This window comes from Balaenoptera musculus, chromosome 1 (genome assembly GCF_009873245.2).
Source record: "Balaenoptera musculus isolate JJ_BM4_2016_0621 chromosome 1, mBalMus1.pri.v3, whole genome shotgun sequence".
Lineage (NCBI taxonomy): Eukaryota > Metazoa > Chordata > Mammalia > Artiodactyla > Balaenopteridae > Balaenoptera > Balaenoptera musculus.
The window spans coordinates 82,570,944-82,591,518 of NC_045785.1; positions in this window are offsets into that span (position 1 = coordinate 82,570,944).

A 20,575-nucleotide genomic window follows, 5' to 3' on the forward strand; every position below is an offset into this window, starting at 1 on the left:
GTTTAGAGCTAGAAATGTATGTAGGGATGTGTGAGTGTGAGTGAGTGAGTGAACAAGAGACAGAGAGAGTGTGTGTGTGTGATGGGTGGATAAGAGCTCAGGCAGAGAGAATTCCTCTGTGTGATGGGAGATAGCCAAGGCAGGCTACCATCTTCCTTCTGATTTCCCTTAAGGACAGAACAACAGGCAAAGGGCTCAAGTGGTACCACAAAGGAACTGGTGTGGCCATTAGGGGAGAAATAACCTCCAACCTATAAGGGGGCATTTTAGCATTTCAGTCTCTAGGAGGTGTTTTTCTCTCTTTCTTTCTAAGTTTAAACACTTATTGTTTGAGTCTAACCCTGCTTGGAGCCAGAATGGGCCAAATCAATATTAAGAGTTTTTTCTGCTTTGTGAATCTATGAAAAGGAAAATTATTTCTTATTCTTTCCTGATAACACTCTTATCAGGTTTGGAAAATTCCCCTGGTGCTGAAAGCCTGAAGCACATTCATATCTGTAGATTGAGGGTCCCAGAGGGAGCCCAGTTGGCAGGGTCCCTTCAGGAGCTCTGTCCACCTGAAGGGCCACCAGGAGAGTTATTTGATGAGTGTGCTGGGAACGTAGCTGAGCTGCAGGATGCCAGATTAAACTCTGACATCAAAAAAGAGAACAGAGGCAGGGTGCCCCTCATCTCTTCCCTGGGGAGGGCCCTGGTGGAGATTGAACTTTATCCTGGGACAGTGATGGATCGCACTGTCCAGGCTTATGAGAAAGAAAGAAGACTTTTGAGCAAGATACTGGGAGGTGTCTTAACTGACCCTTAGCCCAGACTCCACTGGGAATCGATCCCAAGTCTTTGGCAAAGAAGATTCTAAGTTGGAATAGCAAGAGACCCCTTTGAGGCATCTAACAGAAGAGCTATGACTTTGGCGGGGGAGAGCCTGCCCCATACCAGGTGGGTACCAGAAAGGAGATGCAGTACCAGCACCAGCAGAGGTGGTGATGGTTGATGCAGGTCGCCTACAGAGTAGAGTGTGGTTCTGATCCCAGCCTCGGGAAAACTTGAATGGTCAATAAAAACTGTATGAGGCCCCTGGGACTCTGTCAGGTGAAAGCTGGGCTGTGCCTTCAGTGGGCTTGGAGTTTCAGTGACTCCACCAGGAGGGAGCTCAGAGTCTAAGACATATTCGTTGCCACTATGTTGCCCCTTTCTGACTGTGTCCCTCAGGCAGGCATCAGGTGGGGAGGTATTTTATACATAGGTTGGCATGTAAACTGGCAACATCCCTGGGAACACATCAGAAGGTATGAATTACCTGTCTTCAGAGAAAAAGAAACTAATGATTCAAAGGTTATCAAAAATTTATCCAAACTCCCTTTTGTGGGAAGACTACCCATAAGCAGGGAATTATTGGGGAGGGAGGAAGGACATGGAGCTGTGTGTGCAAACCCCACCACACCCTCATTTTTCTAGAGAATTAACAAATTGTCTTAGGACAGCAGACAGCAGCAGATGAGCACCAGCTGGGTGCCCCCCCCCCCCATTTGGTTCTTCTTTGCCAATGGCTGTCATCTCTGGTCCCTTTCACCCAGCCCAGGCTCTCAGCAGAAGCTCTGAGGAACTTCTGAGGCTGTGCAGAGAACAGCTGAAGACCACTGCTCTATGCCTTTAGCACTGGAATGAGAAATCAATTGTCTTTATTCCCAAGTCCTGTCCTCAACCAGTACTAATAACACTAGGTAATGTTTATTAAGTACTTAATATACCCATGTTCTGTATTCTCATTTTATCCTTACAACTCTGTAAGGCTAGTTCTATTATTATATCCACTTCATAGATGAGGAAACTGAGTTACTCGCAGAAAGAGGAAATGATTTGTCTGAGGTTACACAGGCAATCTAGTTCCAGAGCCCTTCCCCACAGCCACTCTGCCATGACTATATTTTTGAACTTCAGATATGGGATGAAGGCAAAATGGTAAGAAACATGAAACTTCTTAGACCAACTTGGCTCATGAAGTCATCGGGGACCTGGAAAAGCTATTTGCTTTAATGACTCAGACTTGGGTATTCTGTTTCCTATTAAGATTCTGCCTCTTGGTATTCTGCAAAAACTAGGGCAGATTATATAACTTTTCCATATACCCATTTCCTTTCCCAGTGGAACAACTAAGTGGACCACGCATCATGGGTGGATTTGGAATAGGTAAAATACACTGAAGCTGCTAAAGAAGAGAAGTCAGGAATTAGAATGTCTGTTCAGTTTTGTAAATTGTGTGGTGTTCTGGCCTAGATGAGAGAATCACAGACTTTTAGAACTTTTAGAGCTTGCAGATCATAGAATCCATGTTCTGTAGGACCTTCAATATTATTGGGGTGAATGCCTCACCCAACACAAGTATCCTTCTAACCACACTCCTGAGACAGTGCTGGGGCCCTTCAGGGCCAGGAGGCTCTTTAGGTCACCAGGAAGCCATCCCTTGTCTGCAAGGCATCCTTCTTCTGCCAAATGTACCCAGACATAGCACACCCTAGTGGTCTCCATCGCTGCTTCTTACATCGTACCATGTCGGCCTCCCTCCCACCAGAGTCTAACCCTGCCCCCTGGAGAGCCTAGAGTAAATCATATCCCACTGCCCCATGGCAGCCCTTGACACGAAGGTGAGGTGTGATGTGCTCTCTTTTCCAGGCTAAACCGTTTCAGCTTCTTCAATTGTCATAACCTTATTTCCACTGCCCTCACCATATTTATTACTCTTCTCTGAATTCACTTGGTTTGCCAGTTGTTCCCCTAGCCTTCCATTGATTCTACAGATATTTACTGAGTGTCTTCCAGGAAGATAGGAGATGCTGAGAATGCATAGAAAAAGCATAGTCTCTGTCTTGAGGGGCTCACTGTCTTGGGATGGGAAAGTGGAGTACTCGCAAGCAATTGCAATACAGTGCGGGAAGTGCTATGACAGGGGCAAACCCAGGGGGCTCTGAAAGCCCAGAGGATGGGAAAGCTGACAAGTAGAGGGGTGTTTGTGTGTGTACTGGAGACTGCACTCCAGAGGGGAGAGAGAGAGGACCAGGTCTGGGAGCTACCTGTGGTTTGGAACTACTAGAGTCAAGGTTGTGGGTCAGTGGAGGATAGGAGATAGGCTTGAGGTCAACAGGGGCCAGATCATGAAGGACGTTGCATGAGACTATTCAGAGAGCAATAGGGAGCTACTGAAGGTTTGTAAGCAGGAGAGTGACACAATCAAATTTAGGTTTTTAAGAACAATCGCTCTACGTTGGAGAGAGTATTGGAAGCAGCTGTGAGGCTGGAGGTGGGTGATTCCATTGCCAGATCAGAACAGAGCACAGCAGGTCCCTAACCTTATTCTGGCAGCTGAGATTCTACGGATGCTGCCTGAAATTGTGAGCTATACTTGTGGCCACAGCTCACTCTTGTTTCACATTCAGGGGCAACTAAACCTTCTCTGTAGGAATAGCAATGTTAGCTTTTTCCCAGCATCTATCTCGGCAACCAATTGTTTTAAATTTAATTTCATCAGTTTCAGCCCCTCCTTTCAGGTTATTGAAATCTTTGTGCATCGTGATTCAACCCCTTCATTTTTCCTTAAGGGGAAATACTGAAGGATTTGCCATAGGGCATGTGGGATAATCAGTGGTGGAAGCAACGCTGAATCCAGGTGTCCTGACCCCTAAACCAGTCACCCTGTTATTCTGCCTCTCTAGGAAATTGATCTGTTTAGAGGAACTAGAATCAAGATTGACTAGCAGCAGCTTACTTGGAAGAGCAGGTCTTAGCTTACAGACCCCAAAGTCAGGAAGGGGGGACCCTATACCCCTTTCCAGTATTTCTTCTTGTTGACAGAAATAATCCCTGAGTTAGAATCTACAATCAGCAGGAATGGCATTACAGGTCTTCAGGCAGCTGAAGGTCACAGCTGTTCAAACCCAATCATCGAGGCACTTGACAATGTCAAAAAGCTTGAAAGAATTTCATAGGGTGAAAAAAAAAATCTTACAAGCTAATGAATGCTTAACAAAAGGTTCTCTATGGATCTAAACTAGTTCAGAACGTAAAAGCTGTTCAGAGAGACTGGACAGGTGATGGGAAATGGGACACCCCTGCAGAGGAGGGGGAGTGGGGCAGGGGGCCGGCAAACAGAAAGCTTCCCTGGATGGATGCCTAGAGAATCAGGCTCCTTCTCAGGACCTAATCCCCTGGGTCTCTGACCGACTTCTCACCATAGCCCCATGAAACCTGGAGACTGGTTTCCCCTGGGCCCTGCTCATTAAAGTCTCTGACCCTCAGTCCTGGGAATCAGCACAGACTGTGTGCAGGGCTCTGTGCCCAGGCTGACCAGCGTATCCTAGGTCAGTCCATCTGCCACCCAGCACCACACCTTCATTAGCTCTTTTCCTCTTTGTTTACTTTTCCTTGATGTTAATGCTTGAAATATTTTTTAAAACAGAGCAGACCTCTACTTCTAACCAGATCATCCTGCACCTCCTCTGGCAGACTCATAGGACCTCCATCCTTTCCCAAGACTCAACCCTTTCCCCATAACCAATCACCTCATTCCTCACTTGAATCCCCACCTCAAGTTCCACTAGTGCAATGCTTTCCCAGTATCCTCTGTTCCGAAGTCAAATGCCATTATGAAAACATCAGACTTGTCAGATGAGCAAGTACTTTATTGATGCCTTCCCAATAAGCATATGCTTGTCTTTGAATAACTGTGGACTGGCCAAATTTCACCAAGGTAATTTAGAGCAATGAGGAGCAACTCCAAAATACACTCTTCAGGGAGAAACTGTAAATAAATCTTTATCTACTTTTCATATAACAGGCACGATAAGCATTGTTTTAAGAGGAGAAATAAATCAAGTAATCAAGTCATATGCATTTTGCTCTGAGCCCTGGTCCTTACTGTCCAAGCTGGAAAGGAAGCCCCACAGCCTGAACTGAGACCATGACCATCTTCCCAACTCTTTCCCTGTGGTCATCAAAGCCCTCCTCAGTGAAGCCGCGGCCTGAACTTATCCGGTTTGAGATCGGGTAGCAAGAGCTTCACTAAAGCCGTCACGTTTTTTAAAGAGCATTTTCTATAGCGTTCTATCTGGTTTCTCACACATCTTTGATGACACATGAAAAGCTTTGTTGAAGTGAAATGTATTTGTCTGTGTGCGGGTTACTCAAATTGCCTCTCTTCCTTGCCAGGAAATTCCTATATCTGGCAAGAGATGCCCACATAAAGTCCCACACAGCAGAAAAGAGAAGCCTTGCTGACACAGAGGACTTCCAGAGGATTAAACACAAGCCACAGTTTTTAATTTTTTTTAAAGGATAAGCTAAAATAAAAGCTTACTTCACTCACCCACTCAGCATGCCGCCTTTCAGAGAGGACACATCACTGACTGCTCTTGGCCATCAGAGACAGTGGCCACATTAGCAATTTAGTGTCTTAACTTTAAACATACCACCAACTGAACAACTGCTGCATCCAGGTGAGTCTGAGTTTAACATTCCTTAGCCCCAGCCTCCTCCAAAGCCAGCGCACTTACCTAATGACATGGTGCCGATGGGGCATCAGACATGGGGGACTCAGGAGACATCTGCTTTCAACCACAGAGCTGGGGGTGCTGGCGTCTCCCCTCCTTGGGAGCGGGGTGCAGTCCTGACCTCCCAGCCTCCAGCAGCCCAGCGGCTGGGGAATCACAAGGTGATATGGTCAGGTCCAGACGGTTTTGCCGCGTGATTGCTTCATACCACAGGGTGCTTCCTGCCCCGAGCTAAAAGAATGAAGGAGGGGTTTTCTTAAGAAATGCAGCTTTTCGACAAAATTCCTTTTCTCTGTGTGTACAAGAAGGTGCATTGCCACATTATCTGTAAGAGGAAATAACTGGGGAAAAAATGCTTGCCGACTGGGGACTGAAATAAATGATGGTATTTCCATATAGTGCAATTAAAAAAAAAAGAGGAGGATCTATCTTTGCTGCTAAGGTCTCTAATGTGTACTGCAGAGTGAAAAAAACCCATCAGATAGTACTTGCAGTAAGGTCCAAATTGCGTTTATTTTGTACATGCTTAGAAAAAATGTGTAGAGCAATTCACAAGAAACTTGGAGTAGTGGAGACCTTGAGGAGTAGAACTGGGGCAGGAGGAGTGATCTTACTTTTTGGCTCTTTTTTAGATTGTCTTTTTTACCTTGTGTATGCACATACTACTTTTAAAATAAAAGGAATTTAAAAAAATTCCTTTCTTGTCTAATGAAAAGTATTTTTTCAGCTACACAGGAGCCTCCAATAAACAAAACTAAACTTCTCCATCATCAATCAAGCTGCAGGGGATGACTGTGAAAAGAGAAACTCAATATCCTAGAAAAGAATATTGAACAGTAAATCTCAGTGAGTTTGGGGAAGGGAGAGGACTTCAGAAAATAGATTCTGATACTGCTCCAAGTTGAGAAACACTGAATTAAATATACTACATCTTATTTTTATAACTTTATATGACAGAAAATTTTAGCATATAAAGTAAATAGTATAGTGAACTCTCATGTACCCAACACGAAGCTTCATTAATTTACATGGCTAATCCTGCTTCACGCCTAACCCATCTCCCACTCTCCTGCCACCTGCCAAACATCCCGTCATTTTATCTGAGGGTATGTATTCTTATAAGTTAAGAACGCTCTCTTCTTTAAACATTACCACCATACCATTAAGATATGTTTTTATTTTTATTTTTTAAATATTTAAAAAATTTGTTATTGAAATGTAGTTGATTTACAATGTTGTGTTAATGTCTGCTGTACAGCAAAGTGATTCAGTTACACACACACACACACACACACACACATATATATATACATTCTTTTTCATATTCTTTTCCATTACAGTTTATCACAGGACATTGAATATAGTTCCCCATGTTATATAGTAGAATCTCATTTAAAGATATGTTTTTAAAATTTGTCAATAATCCCTCTATATCATTAAATATCTAGTAAGTATTCAAATTTCCAAACAAGAGTTATACAGGGTATTTGGTTGCTATGTCTACTATGTCTATACTATGTTCTCTCTGTTTTTTCCTTGCAGTTTATTTGTTGAGGAAACCAGGTCATTTGTCCTGTAGAATTTCCCACATTCTGGACTTTGCTGATTATATACCTGTGGAGTTTTTTAGCGTGCTCTTCAGTCCCTGCTTTTTTCTGTAAATTGGTAGTTAGATCTAGACTTGGTTTGATTTGGGTCTAATTCTTTGGCCATAATAGATAATGTCCTGTGTCTTTCTGGGATCCTAGCTGCCCTTGATGATTATGATTGATTGAATTGTATCCCCCCCCCCCAAAAGATATGTTGAAGTCCTAAACTTCATGCCCATAGATGTAATCGGGTTAAAATGAAACCCACCCTAATCCAGACATTATTAGAGGAGAAACATTTGAACACAGACAGACTCAAGGAGAAGATGTTCATGTGACCACAAAGGCAGGAATTGGAATGTTGTATCTACAAGCCAGGGAATGCCAAGGTTTACCAACAAACAGCAGAAGTTAGAAATGGAAAGAACAGATCCTCTCCTAGAATTTCAGAGGAAGCATGTTCCTGCCAACACCTTGATTTTAGACTCTAGACTCCAGGACTGCGAGACATTAAATTTCTTTTTTAAGCTACCCAGTTTGTGGTTCTTTGTTATGGCAGCCCTAGGAAACTAATACTTTTATCTTTGCCTAGAATCATTATTTCTTTTAGGACTTGTCAAATGGTGACATTCCTTAATTATTAGCTGGACTACTTCTATAAAAAGAAACATCTCCTCCACTACTATTTGGTTACTCTGAAGTTCAATTCATATGGCAAAGGTAGAAAACAGGTTTACTCGCCTGTTTTCAGAACAATTAAGTTGGTTTCCCAATATCATCCAACAGTGGTTTTAGGATTTTTTTTTTTTTAGCATGATTATAAACTTGTGAATTTTCAACACAATTCACATGTTTCAATTCTTTTCAGTTATTCATGTTTAAATTATCCCATTTGTGGCTAGTTAGAGCCTTGACAAGTTGGCCCTGAGTCCCTTTGACATGATCCCAGGAATTTCAAGTATGCTGTGATGTTCCAGGTTGATCATGTGCATTTCCTGCCTCAGACCAGAACCATCCATTTCCCCAAGAAGCCCTGGTTCCATTTAGTGGGAAATAGTATTAAGAGACTATAAACTGGCACTAGACTATAAACTCACACATTCCGTGTGACTGGTCATTGTTTCTAGGCCTTTTCAGTGGACAGAACTAGGAAATAGATTTTCAAAATAAGAAAATGTATCGACAGTTCATACTAATATTTTCCATTCAAATTTAAGATTATAAAATGTTTACTACATTTTTTAATTCTATATTTGCATCTCTGTCTCTTATGGTAAAATTCCTGGTTTCTATTAACATTAGCACAATTACTTATTTGCTTATTTTATACATAGCTAATAATTTCAGAATAATAACACCAATATTAGTACTAACAACATGAATATTGAAAAGTTTAAGACTTTTTTTTGGAGTTCTTCTTGCCTTAGGATTTCTCCCACTAGGATGTATTACAATTTACTGTGTTAAAAATCTCTTAAAAAAAAAAAAAAAAAAACTCTTGAAATAATTCCCCTCTGTGTGGTTGGCCACCAACTCAATATATAGTTAAAAACATTTTGTTTTATTTTGACTTTAGGGAATTGCCTTTTTTCAATTTTGATTTAATTTAGTCTAAATTTTTATGTAAATTATTCCCGTGAGTCCAAAATCAAACCTACAAAACAAGATATATTCAGAATCTAGCTTTTAATCCTGTCCCTTCCTAGTTTCCTCCATCCCTCTGTAGATAGCCATTTAAAAATTGTGATTTATTCTTCTATTGGTTTTTTAAAATGAGGCAAAAATCACTGTCTTTATTCTTTAATGTCAACAAGGACTTTACTGAGATGACTTTACACATAAGTGAACAGCTTGGAGAATTTTGACAAATACACACCTGTACAAGTGGATCAGGATAAAATATATTTCCATCGCCCCAGAAGGTTACCTTGTCCCCACTCCAAGAGTCAAGTCCTATCCCAGAAATAGCTACTGTTCTGATTTCTACACCAGAGATTAGTTTTGTTTATTCTTGACTTTTACATAAATAGAACCAACCATTAGGACTGTCCTCTTTCGTATCTGGTTCAGTTAATATAACATGTGAGAGAGTTATCCATGCTGTTGTGTTAGTATTTCATTATTTTTGATTGTAAAATAGTATTCCACTGCACGAATACAGCATGATTTGTTTATCCTTTCATTGGTTGGTGGTCGTCTGGATTGTTTCTAGTTTTTGTCTATTATGAATAAAGACGCTAAGAACTTTCTCAGAGAAGTCATCTTTTTGTGGATATAAGCATTCATTTCTCTTGGGTGTGTACTTGGAAGTGGAACTGCTGGGTCATAGACAGTGGTGGTCTGGAGCCAGCTTGTACAGCCTGGGGCTGGTTATGAGCATTTCTTCCCAACTCTACTTTCAGTGACTTCCCATTGGTAGCTTGAAATCAGCCAAGGGGGAAATATTTATGCCACAGAAACAGGCAAATGCTATAAATCAGGACTTCCTTCTCCTCTACCCCCAAAGCCAATTGTTAAACATTTAGAAGCACACTACTAGCTACAAGGAAAGTATATATTTAAATTTATTAGAAACTACCAATTTCCCAAATGGTTGTACCATTTTATATTCCCACCAGAAGTGCATAAGTGTTCCTATTATGCCTCATCTTTGCTAGCACTTGGTATTCGACTTTGTCTTTTTAATTTTAGCCATTAGGATGGGTAGGTAGTATTTTCTTACTGTAATTTTTATTTGTATTTTCTTGATGACTAATGATGTTCAGTATTTTTTCATGTGCTTATTGGCCTTTTGATGTTTTGCTATATTGACCCTTTGTCTTCTGACTTGACTAAATTTACTTATTAGTTCTAGTAGTTTATTTGGAGATTCCTTTAGGCAAAGGACTAAATGTCCTTGTACACAATCATATTATATGCAAATAGTTTTACTTCTTCCTTTCAATATTTATGTCTTTTCTCTTACCTTATTGCACTTATTTTTTTAAAATAAGCACTGCATATATTTTTTTAGATAAATTTAGCATACTATACGTGTTTTAATTCATCTTGCTTTTTTCCCTTAACTGCATATTTTAGAGTACTTTATGCCAGGATATAGATATAATAGTGCTTTTTATAAAGTTATTTTACCAATTTGACAGCACCCTGAAGAACTCACAAAAATTATATGTTATATGGAGATGAGGCAATAAGATCACAGATATTTATTTCTTGGGCCTTCCCTCTACTGGCTGGCCGGTTTTCTTCGGGTATAGTACTGCTGACAACTTGGCAAAGTCTAGTTATGGGAGGTTAGTGATCCCTCCGTCCTGACTGGGGGGGTCAGAAATTTACATAAGAAAACACATCCTCCTCTGTAGTCATAGCATCCCACCCCGTGTCACCAGGCTCTCCTCAGCAACCCTGCCACACATCCAATCCCGTTTCAGTACTCATGTTTCAAGAACATTCATCCTCCAACTACTAAAACAAGACAGAGAATAGATGCTTCATCCGATTCTTGTACCCATTTCCCAAAAATGCATCTGTGAATGCAATTTGGCCTGTGAAACTTCTTGGATTTAGCATTTTATATATGTGTGTGTGTGTGTGTGTGTGTATATATATCTATATATCTATATCTGTATCTATATATATATGTATGTATATATATCTCCACACACACCCATTCATAAGAACAGTTTTCAATCTAGACTGCTGTAATCTTGCGGAAAAACAGAGGGTGTTACATCTGAGCTTCCAATCTTGATTGGCTGGACGCTACTCAGAAAGGATTGTGTGTCTAGCACTGCAGCCCAGCTCCCTCTGAGCATCTTGAAAGTGGATGGAGCCATGAAGCTCTCTAGGTTTTAAATGCAAACACCCTTTAGCCCAGCAACTTCACCTATATAAGTTTACCATGTCACAAAAATGTAGCATGTATATGTTCAAGGATGTTTATTGCAACCTGATTTGTAATAGAAAAAAGAAAACCTGGAAATAACCTAAATGTCAATCGGTAGAAGACTAGTTAAATTATGGTACATCCATCTAATGGAAGATTATGCAGATGTTTACAAGAATAAAAACTATCTGAATGTATTGTTGTGACACATCCTTTAAGATAAATTAAATTTAAAAAGCAAGGTTAGGACTTCCCTGGTGGTGCAGTGGTTAAGAACCCGCCTGCCAATGCAGGGGACACGAGTTTGAACCCTGGTCCGGGAAGATCCCACATACCTCGGAGCAACTAAGCCTGCACCCCACAACTACTGAGCCTGCGCCCTAGAGCCCGCGAGCCACAACTACTGAGCGCGCGCGCCTAGAGCCTGTGCTCTGCAACAAGAGAAGCCACTGCAATGAGAAGCCTGCGCACCAGAACGAAGAGTAGCCCCCGCTCGCCACAACTAGAGAAAGCCCGTGTGCAACAACGAAGACCCAACGCAGCCAGAAATAAATAAATAAATAAATAATTTTATATACTAAAAAAAGCAAGGTTAAAAATAACTGTTATAATACAATCACATGGGCATAAAATTGAAAGGTGCTAGATTATGGAAAAACAGATCTGTATAGAGCTATACATGCGGGTAAAGGCACTTATTTTTCTGGAGGGATACACTGTTAACTGCTACCAACGGGGGCTGGGGAAAGGGCTGAGCCTCTACCAAGAGGAATGGGTTTCTTGGTGGTGAAGAGTCGGGTGGCTGGAGAGAGAACTGCTACCTCTAGGACCCTGCGGTACATTCACATGTCTGTTGAACACGCACCATGTGCTGGTGCACTACTAGTGCACGACTAGTTAGCACAAGAGCACAACATACAATGAGTAGTTAGTGTGGCAGACACTTTGTTAAGCATTTGACCTATATTGCGTCATCCTCAAAGCTACCCTAGAGACTACTATTCTCTTTCATCAGGAAACTGATCCTTCCATGGGATCATTAACTTTCCCAGGGTCACACAGCTAGTAGTGTGGGAGCTGGGATTCCGATCTGCTTGTCTCTTGTCACAGCTCTAGCTTTACCCACAGCTCCCACCTCCTGCTCCGTTTCTAGGCACCTGGCCCTTCCGGTTCCTCCACCAGGCCCCACTTTTCTAGTCTCCGCGACTTGCCCTGAGACACACTTTTACCCAACCCTTCCTTGCTCAGTTAACTCCTATCCAGCCCTCAGCTTAATATTCAGATATCATTCCTCAAGGGGAGCCTTTCTGAAGGTAGCTCCTCCCCTGTTGTCCTTATGCTACCATAGAATCACGTGTTCAGTTATCAGTGCTCCCCGCAACCTGGGCTCTTGGGGGAGAGGAGGGTGTCTGTCTTAGTTATTGAAAACCACAGGTCTTGGTAACGGATCATGGTAGGGTTCCAATTTCCTGACACTAATATATCTCTTGGCCAACATGAGATAAAGTAGTTAAGGGGGAAGGACAAGACGGGGGGAAGGAGTGGTCAAAGCCAGCGGCTGAGTTTCTAGCAGTCAGATTTAATTGTGTAAAACTTTGAGAGAGACAGCGTGGGCACTGAATTTCAGGCAATTCATTCTTGTATAGGAGGCGGGGTGTGGAGAGACTACCCAGGGGTTAACAGAATCAACAAAGTGGCCACAACTTCTAACTGGGAGATGAAATCCCTCAGGGCCTGTGTATGGCCAGAAGGCCAGGCTGCCTGTGCTCACCATCCCCATTCATCCATCCATTTGTTCACAAATATTTACTGAGCTCTGCTCTGAGCACTGAGGAAGAGGGCAGAGAACAAAAGAAAGCCCTTGACCTCAGAGGGCTTACATTCTATTGGAGATGACAGTTAACTATTAAACAAATATAGAAGGTGTCAGGCGGACGTAAGTGGCATGAAGAAAATAAAACAGGGTACGACAATTAGCAAGCGATATGAAGGGCTGTTTGGGCATAGGGGTCAGAGAAGACCCCTCTTTGAGAGGAATCTGGATGAAAAAGAAAGTGAGTCTCACACAAACCGAGGGGAAAGGCGTCCCAGGGCAGCATTAGTCATGTTGATAGAATGTCATTAGAAACCCGAGCCTCTTCCTTTAGCGCTTGTAAGTAACTGCCTAGCATTTAAGTTGTTCAGGAAATGAGGATGCAGTCAGCAACACACGTACTCCTGGGTACAGGCACTTTGCTAAAGCACTTTCGGCCCTGGGAATGGCTTATGGCAGCCACAGTAGCCCCTTCCCATCCTTGCAGTGACATCAGGCCTCTCATGCCCACCCCTCCCCCCCTCCTGCATCTAGGAAGAGAACAACCCTCCCCCAGCATTTCATCTTGAATCTGGGGCCAGCTAGTCCTGGGGTGACTCATGTTCCTGTTGCCCTTGGCCTCCACCTGAAATGCGAACCCCTCAGGACACGGTTCCTTACCCTCAGCCCTGCCTTGTTTCACCGTCCTTCCCGCTGACCCCTTCTCCCTCTGCTCCTGGGATTCCCTCCCATCCTTCCCCAGGGTGACCTCTGGGGCCCCACGAGAGACAGACAACACCCCAGACCTCAGCCTTTCCTCCAAGTGCTCCTCCACTCCTCTGTTAGGGCTTCTCAGCCCTCCTTTACCACCTTCTCCAGGGAAGGCTGCCCATTCTCCTACTTCCTGTCCAAGTCCCCCAGTGCTTTGCTTGTCCCCTCCTTTATAGAAACGAGCTTTTGTTAGGGGAACCACTGACTGAAACTGCCCACCCTGGCCAGGTACCACAGTAACCATTTGCATGAGTTATCTTGTGACAGGAGGTCCTGGTAAGGAATGAGGAAGTAACAAGCTACCACCAACCGGAATAATTTGGGAAAGGTCAAAAGGAGAGAGGAGACACCAGTCCATAGGTCCTACCAACCTCCCAGAATCCTCCTCGCTGGAATCCATCTTGGCTGAGTGATGCGTGTGCCACCAGGAGGGACCCTGAGGCAGAATGATTGGCCCGAGACAACGCAGAAACCAACCCCACTACCGTAAAACCTGAGACTGTGAGCCATGTGGCAGAGCAGGCCTCCTGGGTCCCCTTACCCTCCTGCTCTCCACTTGGTCACCCCTTCCCAATGAAGTCTCTAGCTTTGTCATCACATATGTCTCCTCAGACAATTCATATCCGAGTGTTAGACAAGTGCTCACTCTCGGGTCCTGGAAGGAGTCCCCTTTCTGTAACACTTTGATTTTCATGCCATCCATCTCTTCTCCCCTCTACTTTCCTGGGTCTCCCATAATCATTATTAAGGGATTGACTCAGAATGTTCCTTCCACTCCAGCCCTCACCATCACCTGGGGAAATGTCAAAATCTGGCTCATGATTCTCTTAAAACCCTGGTCTCACAATTCTTTGGCTTTTTCAAATGCAATGACTTCTATCTGCTCTCTACTCAGTCACTCATGGCCATCCAGTGATCCAAAACACAAGCACAGAGACTGGAAAACAAAATGGAGCCAGGTGAATAGGAAGCAAAGCCAAGATGGCGGGAGCCAGGATTTTCTCTAGAAACAGGGCTGGGAAGCTCAAAACTTCACTGTGAGGGTGAATTTGACATGCTTTATGGGTGATTTCATTTGGTTTAAAAACTTACTTGGGGGACTTCTCTGGTGGTGCAGTGGTTAAGAATACACCTGCCAATGCAGGGGACACGGGTTCCATCTCTGGTCAGGGAAGATCCCATGTGCCGTGGAGCCACTAAGCCCGTGGGCCACAACTACTGGAGCCCGCGCGCCTGGAGCCTGTGCTCCGCAACGAGAAACCACCGCAATGAGAAGCCCGCGCACAGCAACGAACAGTAGCCCCTGCTCGCCACAGCTAGAGAAGACCCGCGTGCAGCAATGAAGACCCAATGCGGCCAAAATAAATATAAATAAATTTATCCCAAAAAAAATTAAAAAAAAAACTTACTTGGTCTGGTCAAGAATGAGAACATTCTGGTTAATAAAATATTTTTGTTTAAAGATACATATTACTAAATGTACAAAAAATAATAAAATATATTGAAACCTCATTGAATATCACTTAACCATTGTTTGCTGAATAATAACATCCATTGACTTTTCAGAGCACTTTTGCACATCTTATTTCATTTTGATCTCAATACAGTTCTGTCCTGGCTCCCTGGTATGATCCTGCAATGAATCAGGCCCATTTTTTTGAAATCTAGACATCGGTACATTGGATCAACTGAGGCTGGCTTCACCAAAAGGTAATCTGGGGGCCCAGAGGAGGGCTGGTGGGAAAAGAGAGGTAACCAGCATGTGCAGAGCCATGGAGTAGAGAAGATAGACCAGTTCTGCAAGGTTCAGCTGACTGACTAATTTTCTCCTAGTCTGGTGGGTCTATAACAGGGGTCAGCAAACTTTCTGTAAGGAGGTCAAAAGTAAGATAGTAAAAAAGAAATAGCATAGCTATGCTCCAGTACAACTTTATTCATGGACACTGAAATTTGAATTTCATTTTTACACATCACAAAATATTACTTTTAATTTTTTTTCAGCCATTTACAAATGTAGAAACCATTCTTAGCTCAAGGACTATTTAGAAACATCCAGTGAACAGGACTTGGCCAATGGGCCACAGTTTGCTGACCCCCGGTCTGTGCCAATACACCCATAAAGGAACTTGGCAACTGGTGTTTTGTTCATGGACTAATAGTGATAACAACAGCTGCCATTCTGAACACTTTATGCCAAATACTATGAAAATGGTTTACATACTTATTATCATTTAGTCCTCATATATCATGCAAGTTATGCCCTCCCCACTTTACAGATGATGAAAACAGGGCTCTGGGAGGATAATCTGCCAGAGATCACACAACAAGTAAGGCTAGGAGATTCCCCTTCTGTCTACAGAGATTATGCTTTGAACTAGTACACGTGAATGCCCCATGCTAGCTCTCCATCATACACATGTCTGGGTCTCAAGTCCCCTCACTCTACCTATCCATCCTCCTACATCTTCCTGCTGTTTGGCTGTTTTGACTCTGGCTTTCACCTTTGTTCCCCACCTTAAGATTTATCTTCTCCCTGACCTGGCAATTATTCATACTGGACACCAGGAAATCTGTCTCTTCAACTTTATATAAATCCATAGGTTTGGGTCAAGGAAGCTTGAACCAGGATGAGGTGCCTTTTCTGGGGCAGATGGGAGCTGCTGGAGCCAAAAGGTGAGTTTCACCTAAAGCCCTTACAAAGTGCTGAGTGTCAAAGCCAGAAAAACCCAGACCAATGTGAAGTGAAAGGTGGGAAGATCTAGGAGGGAGGGGCACCAAAGGTCAGGTCATGAGTGGAACTGGAAGGGAAGGGAAGCAAAGTCAAGTCCAGGTTAAGTCCAAAATGGATAGATGGGAAAGATATAGCATGTTCTTGGATTGGAAGAATCAATATTGTCATAATGACTGTACTACCCAAGGCAATCTACAGATTGCAATCCTTATCAAATTACCAATGGCATTTTTCACAGAACTAGAACAAAAAAAATCTCAAAATTTGTATGGAAACACAAAAGACCCTGAATAGCCAAAGCAATCTTGGGAAAGAAAAATGGAGCTGGAGAAATCAAGCTCCATGACTTCAGACTATACTACAAAGCTACAGTAATCAAAACAGTATGGTACTGGCACAAAAACAGAAATATAGATCAATGGAACAGGACAGAAAGCCCAGAAATAAACTCATGCACCTATGGTCAATTAATCTATGACAAAGAAACCAAGACTATACAGTGGAGAAAAGACAGCCTCTTCAATAAGTGGTGCTGGGAAAACTACACAGCTACACATAAAAAAATGAAATTAGAGGGGCCTCCCTGGTGGCGCAGTGGTTGAGAGTCTGCCTGCCAATGCAGGGCACACGGGTTCGAGCCCTGGTCTGGGAAGATCCCACATGCCACGGAGCAACTAGGCCCGTGAGCCACAATTACTGAGCCTGCGCGTCTGGAGCCTGTGCTCCACAACAAGAGAGGCCACGATAGTGAGAGGCCCGCGCACCGCGATGAAGAGTGGCCCCCGCTTGCCGCAACTAGAGAAAGCCCTCGCACAGAAACGAAGACTCAACACAGTCAAAAATAAAAAAAAATAAATAAATAATTAAAAAAAAAAAAGTTAAAAAAAAAAAAAAAAAAGAAAGATCAGTTTGGCTACAATATGCAAAATTAAAAAAAAAAAAAATGAAATTAGAACATTCTTTAACACCATACACAAAAATACACTCAAAATGGATTAAAGACCTAAACGTAAGACCAGATACTATAAAACAGAGGAAAACATAGGCAGAACACTCTTTGACATAAATTGCAGCAAGATCTTTTTTGATCTGTCTCCTAGAGTAATGGAAATAAAAGCAAAGATAAATAAATGGGACCTAATTAAACTCAAAAGCTTCTGCACAACAAAGGAAACCATAAACAAAATGAAAAGACAATCCACAGAACGGGAGAAAATATTTGCAAATGATGCAACTGACAGGGATTAATCTCCAAAATTTACAAACAGCTCATGTGGCTCAATATCAAAAAAACAAACAAACCAATCAAAAAATGGGCAGAAGACCTAAATAGACATTTCTCTAAAGAACACATGCATATGGCCAAGAGGCACATGACAAGATGTTCAATATCACTAATTTTTTTTAAATTTATTTATTTTGTTTATTTATTTTTGGCTGTGTTGGGTCTTCATTGCTGTGCACAGGCTTTCTCTAGTTGTGGCGAGCGGGGTCTACTCTTAGTTGTGGTGTGCGGGCTTCTCATTGTGGTGGCTTCTCTTGCTGTGGAGCATGGGCTCTAGGTGCGCAGGCTTCAGCAGTTGCAGCACGCGGGCTCAGTAGTTGTGGTGCATGGGCTTAGTTGCTCCGCGGCATGTGGGATCTTCCTGGACCAGGGCTCGAACCCGTGTCCCCTACATTAGCAGGTGGATTCTTAACCACTGCACCACCAGGGAAGCCCAGCAGCACTAATTATTAATCAAAACTACAATGAGATATCACCAATCAGAATGGCCATCATCAAAAAGTCTACAAACAATAAATGCTGGAGTGGATATGGAGAAAAGTGAACCCTCCTACACTGTTGGTGGGAATGTAAATTGGTGCAGCCACTATGGAGAACAGTATGGAGATTCCTTAAGAAACTAAAAATAAAGCTACCATATGATCCAGCAAACCCACTCCTGGGCATATACCCTGAGAAAAACATGGTTTGAAAGGATACATGCACCCCAATGTTCCCTACAGTGCTGTTTACAATAGCCAAGACATGGAAGCAACTGAAATGTCCATCAACAGATGAATGTATAAAGAAAATGTGGTACATATATACAATGGAATATTACTCAGCCATTAAAAAGAATGAAATAATGCCATTTGCAGCAACATGGATGGACCTGGAGATTATCATACTAGGTGAAGTAAGTCAGACAGAGAAAGACAAATATCATATGATATCATTTATACAGTATGTGGAATCTTTAAAAAAAATGATACAAATTAACTTATTTACAAAACAGAAACTCACAGACTTAGGGAACGAACTTATGGTTACCATGGGGGAAGGGTGGAGGGGGAGGGATAGACTGGGAATTTGGGATTGACATGTACACACTACTATATTTAAAATAGATAACCAACAAGGTCCTACTGTATAGCACAAGGAACTCTGCTCAATATTCTGTAATAACCTAAATGGGAAAAGAATTTGAGACAGAATAGATACAAGCATATGTATAACTGAATCACTTTGCTGTACACCTAAAACTGACATGACATTTTAAGTCAACTATACGCTAATATAAAATAAAAATTAAAAAAAAAATACCCAAAATGCACGGATGGATGGACGGAGCAGAGAGTTCCAAGGCCATCCTTCAACTCTGGTCAGCTTTGAGGGGCACTGGGCAGGCAGGCCTGACTTGAAGGTGCATGGTCAGAGCAGACAGGCTCATCTTGGGACTCCCCTCCTGGGAGCAGCAGTGTTCCTGGGTACCACTCTGCATCCTCAGCTCCACTGTTATTGATCCAGGCCCTAGAGGAATGTTTCCCAGATGGGTCCAGATGAAACTAGCCATGTACTATAGAAAATTGGGGCTCAGTCCTACCAAGGCTGATATCTAAGGGGCATTTTTAGCTGTGCTGACACTGGTGGGGCAGTGTGGTTCCAGAGAAGTCAGTTCATTTTCAGGCCAGTCCCTAGACAGCAGAGTCCAGTCCTGGGGGGAGAGCGACAGAGAGGTCATGGAAGGAGTCCAGTCCCTCAGAGAAAGTGCCGTCTGTCAGGAAATCAGTGCCAAAGGCCAGTTCTCTTAAGTACCCAGCAATCACGCCAGAAGATGAGAAGGGACAGCGTCCTCTGGGGTCAGCAAGAGGAACACCATGTTCCAGGAGGTACCAACTCAAAGAGGTGAGATTCCAACGGGCTCCCAGGCTTGGAAGGCGGTGAGGACCTCAGGGTAGGACAGGCTGTCTTAAATAATACCCCTAAGTCACAAACCTAAAGGCTAGTATAAGCTTGATAAATTTAACTGTAACCCTTAAGCACTTCTGTTCATCAGAAGAACCATGAAGAAGTGACAAGACAGGCCACAAACTGGAAGAAGGTATTTGCAACATATACAACCAACAAAGGGCTGATATGCAGAATATATAAAGAACTCTTACAAATCAATTCTATTTAAAAAGAAAGGGCAAAACACATGAAATAGCAAAAACTAAGAAGACTGACAATATTAAAGGATGTGGAATATTCCACTCTGGCAGAGTGTAAATTAGTTTAACCACTTGGGAAACCTACTTAATATCATATAGTAAAGTTGAAACTATAAATACCCTATCACCTAGGAATTCCACTCTTACCCTAAGCTAGGGTTTCTCAACCTCAGCACAACTGACATCTTGGACCACATAATTCTTGTTCTAAGGGGCTGCTCTGTGCATTGCAGGATATTTAGCAGCATCCCTGGCCTCTGCCCACTAGATGCCAGAAGCAATGCTCCCCACCACAGTCATGGAAACCAAAAATGTCTGGAACATTTGCTGAGTGCTCCTGACATTGCTAAAACATCAGCCCCGGTTGAGACCCACTGCCCTAAGCTCCTGTGCACTAACAGAGTTCTACAAAAATGTTCATAGCAGCACTGTACAAAATAGCAAAAAGCATAAGCACACACACACACACACACACACACAAAGACTGGAAATGACGTTTATATCCAACAAAAGAATGGACAACTAAATTGTGGTAAATAAGTGCAATGAGATATTACACAGTTCTAAAATGAATAAAGTTCTCTCAACAATAAATGACTCTCATGAATGTTGGGGAAAACAAAGTTGTAAGAGAATATGTTTAGTGTGAATGTGTCTATAAAGTTTAAAACATGCAGAATTAAATAGTATACTAGCTAGGGGTACCTACATAGGCAGTGTGGTAGACTGCACTCCCACAAGATGGCTGCAACGGCATCTCTGGTCCCACCTGTTCTTCCAGAACCTGGCCAC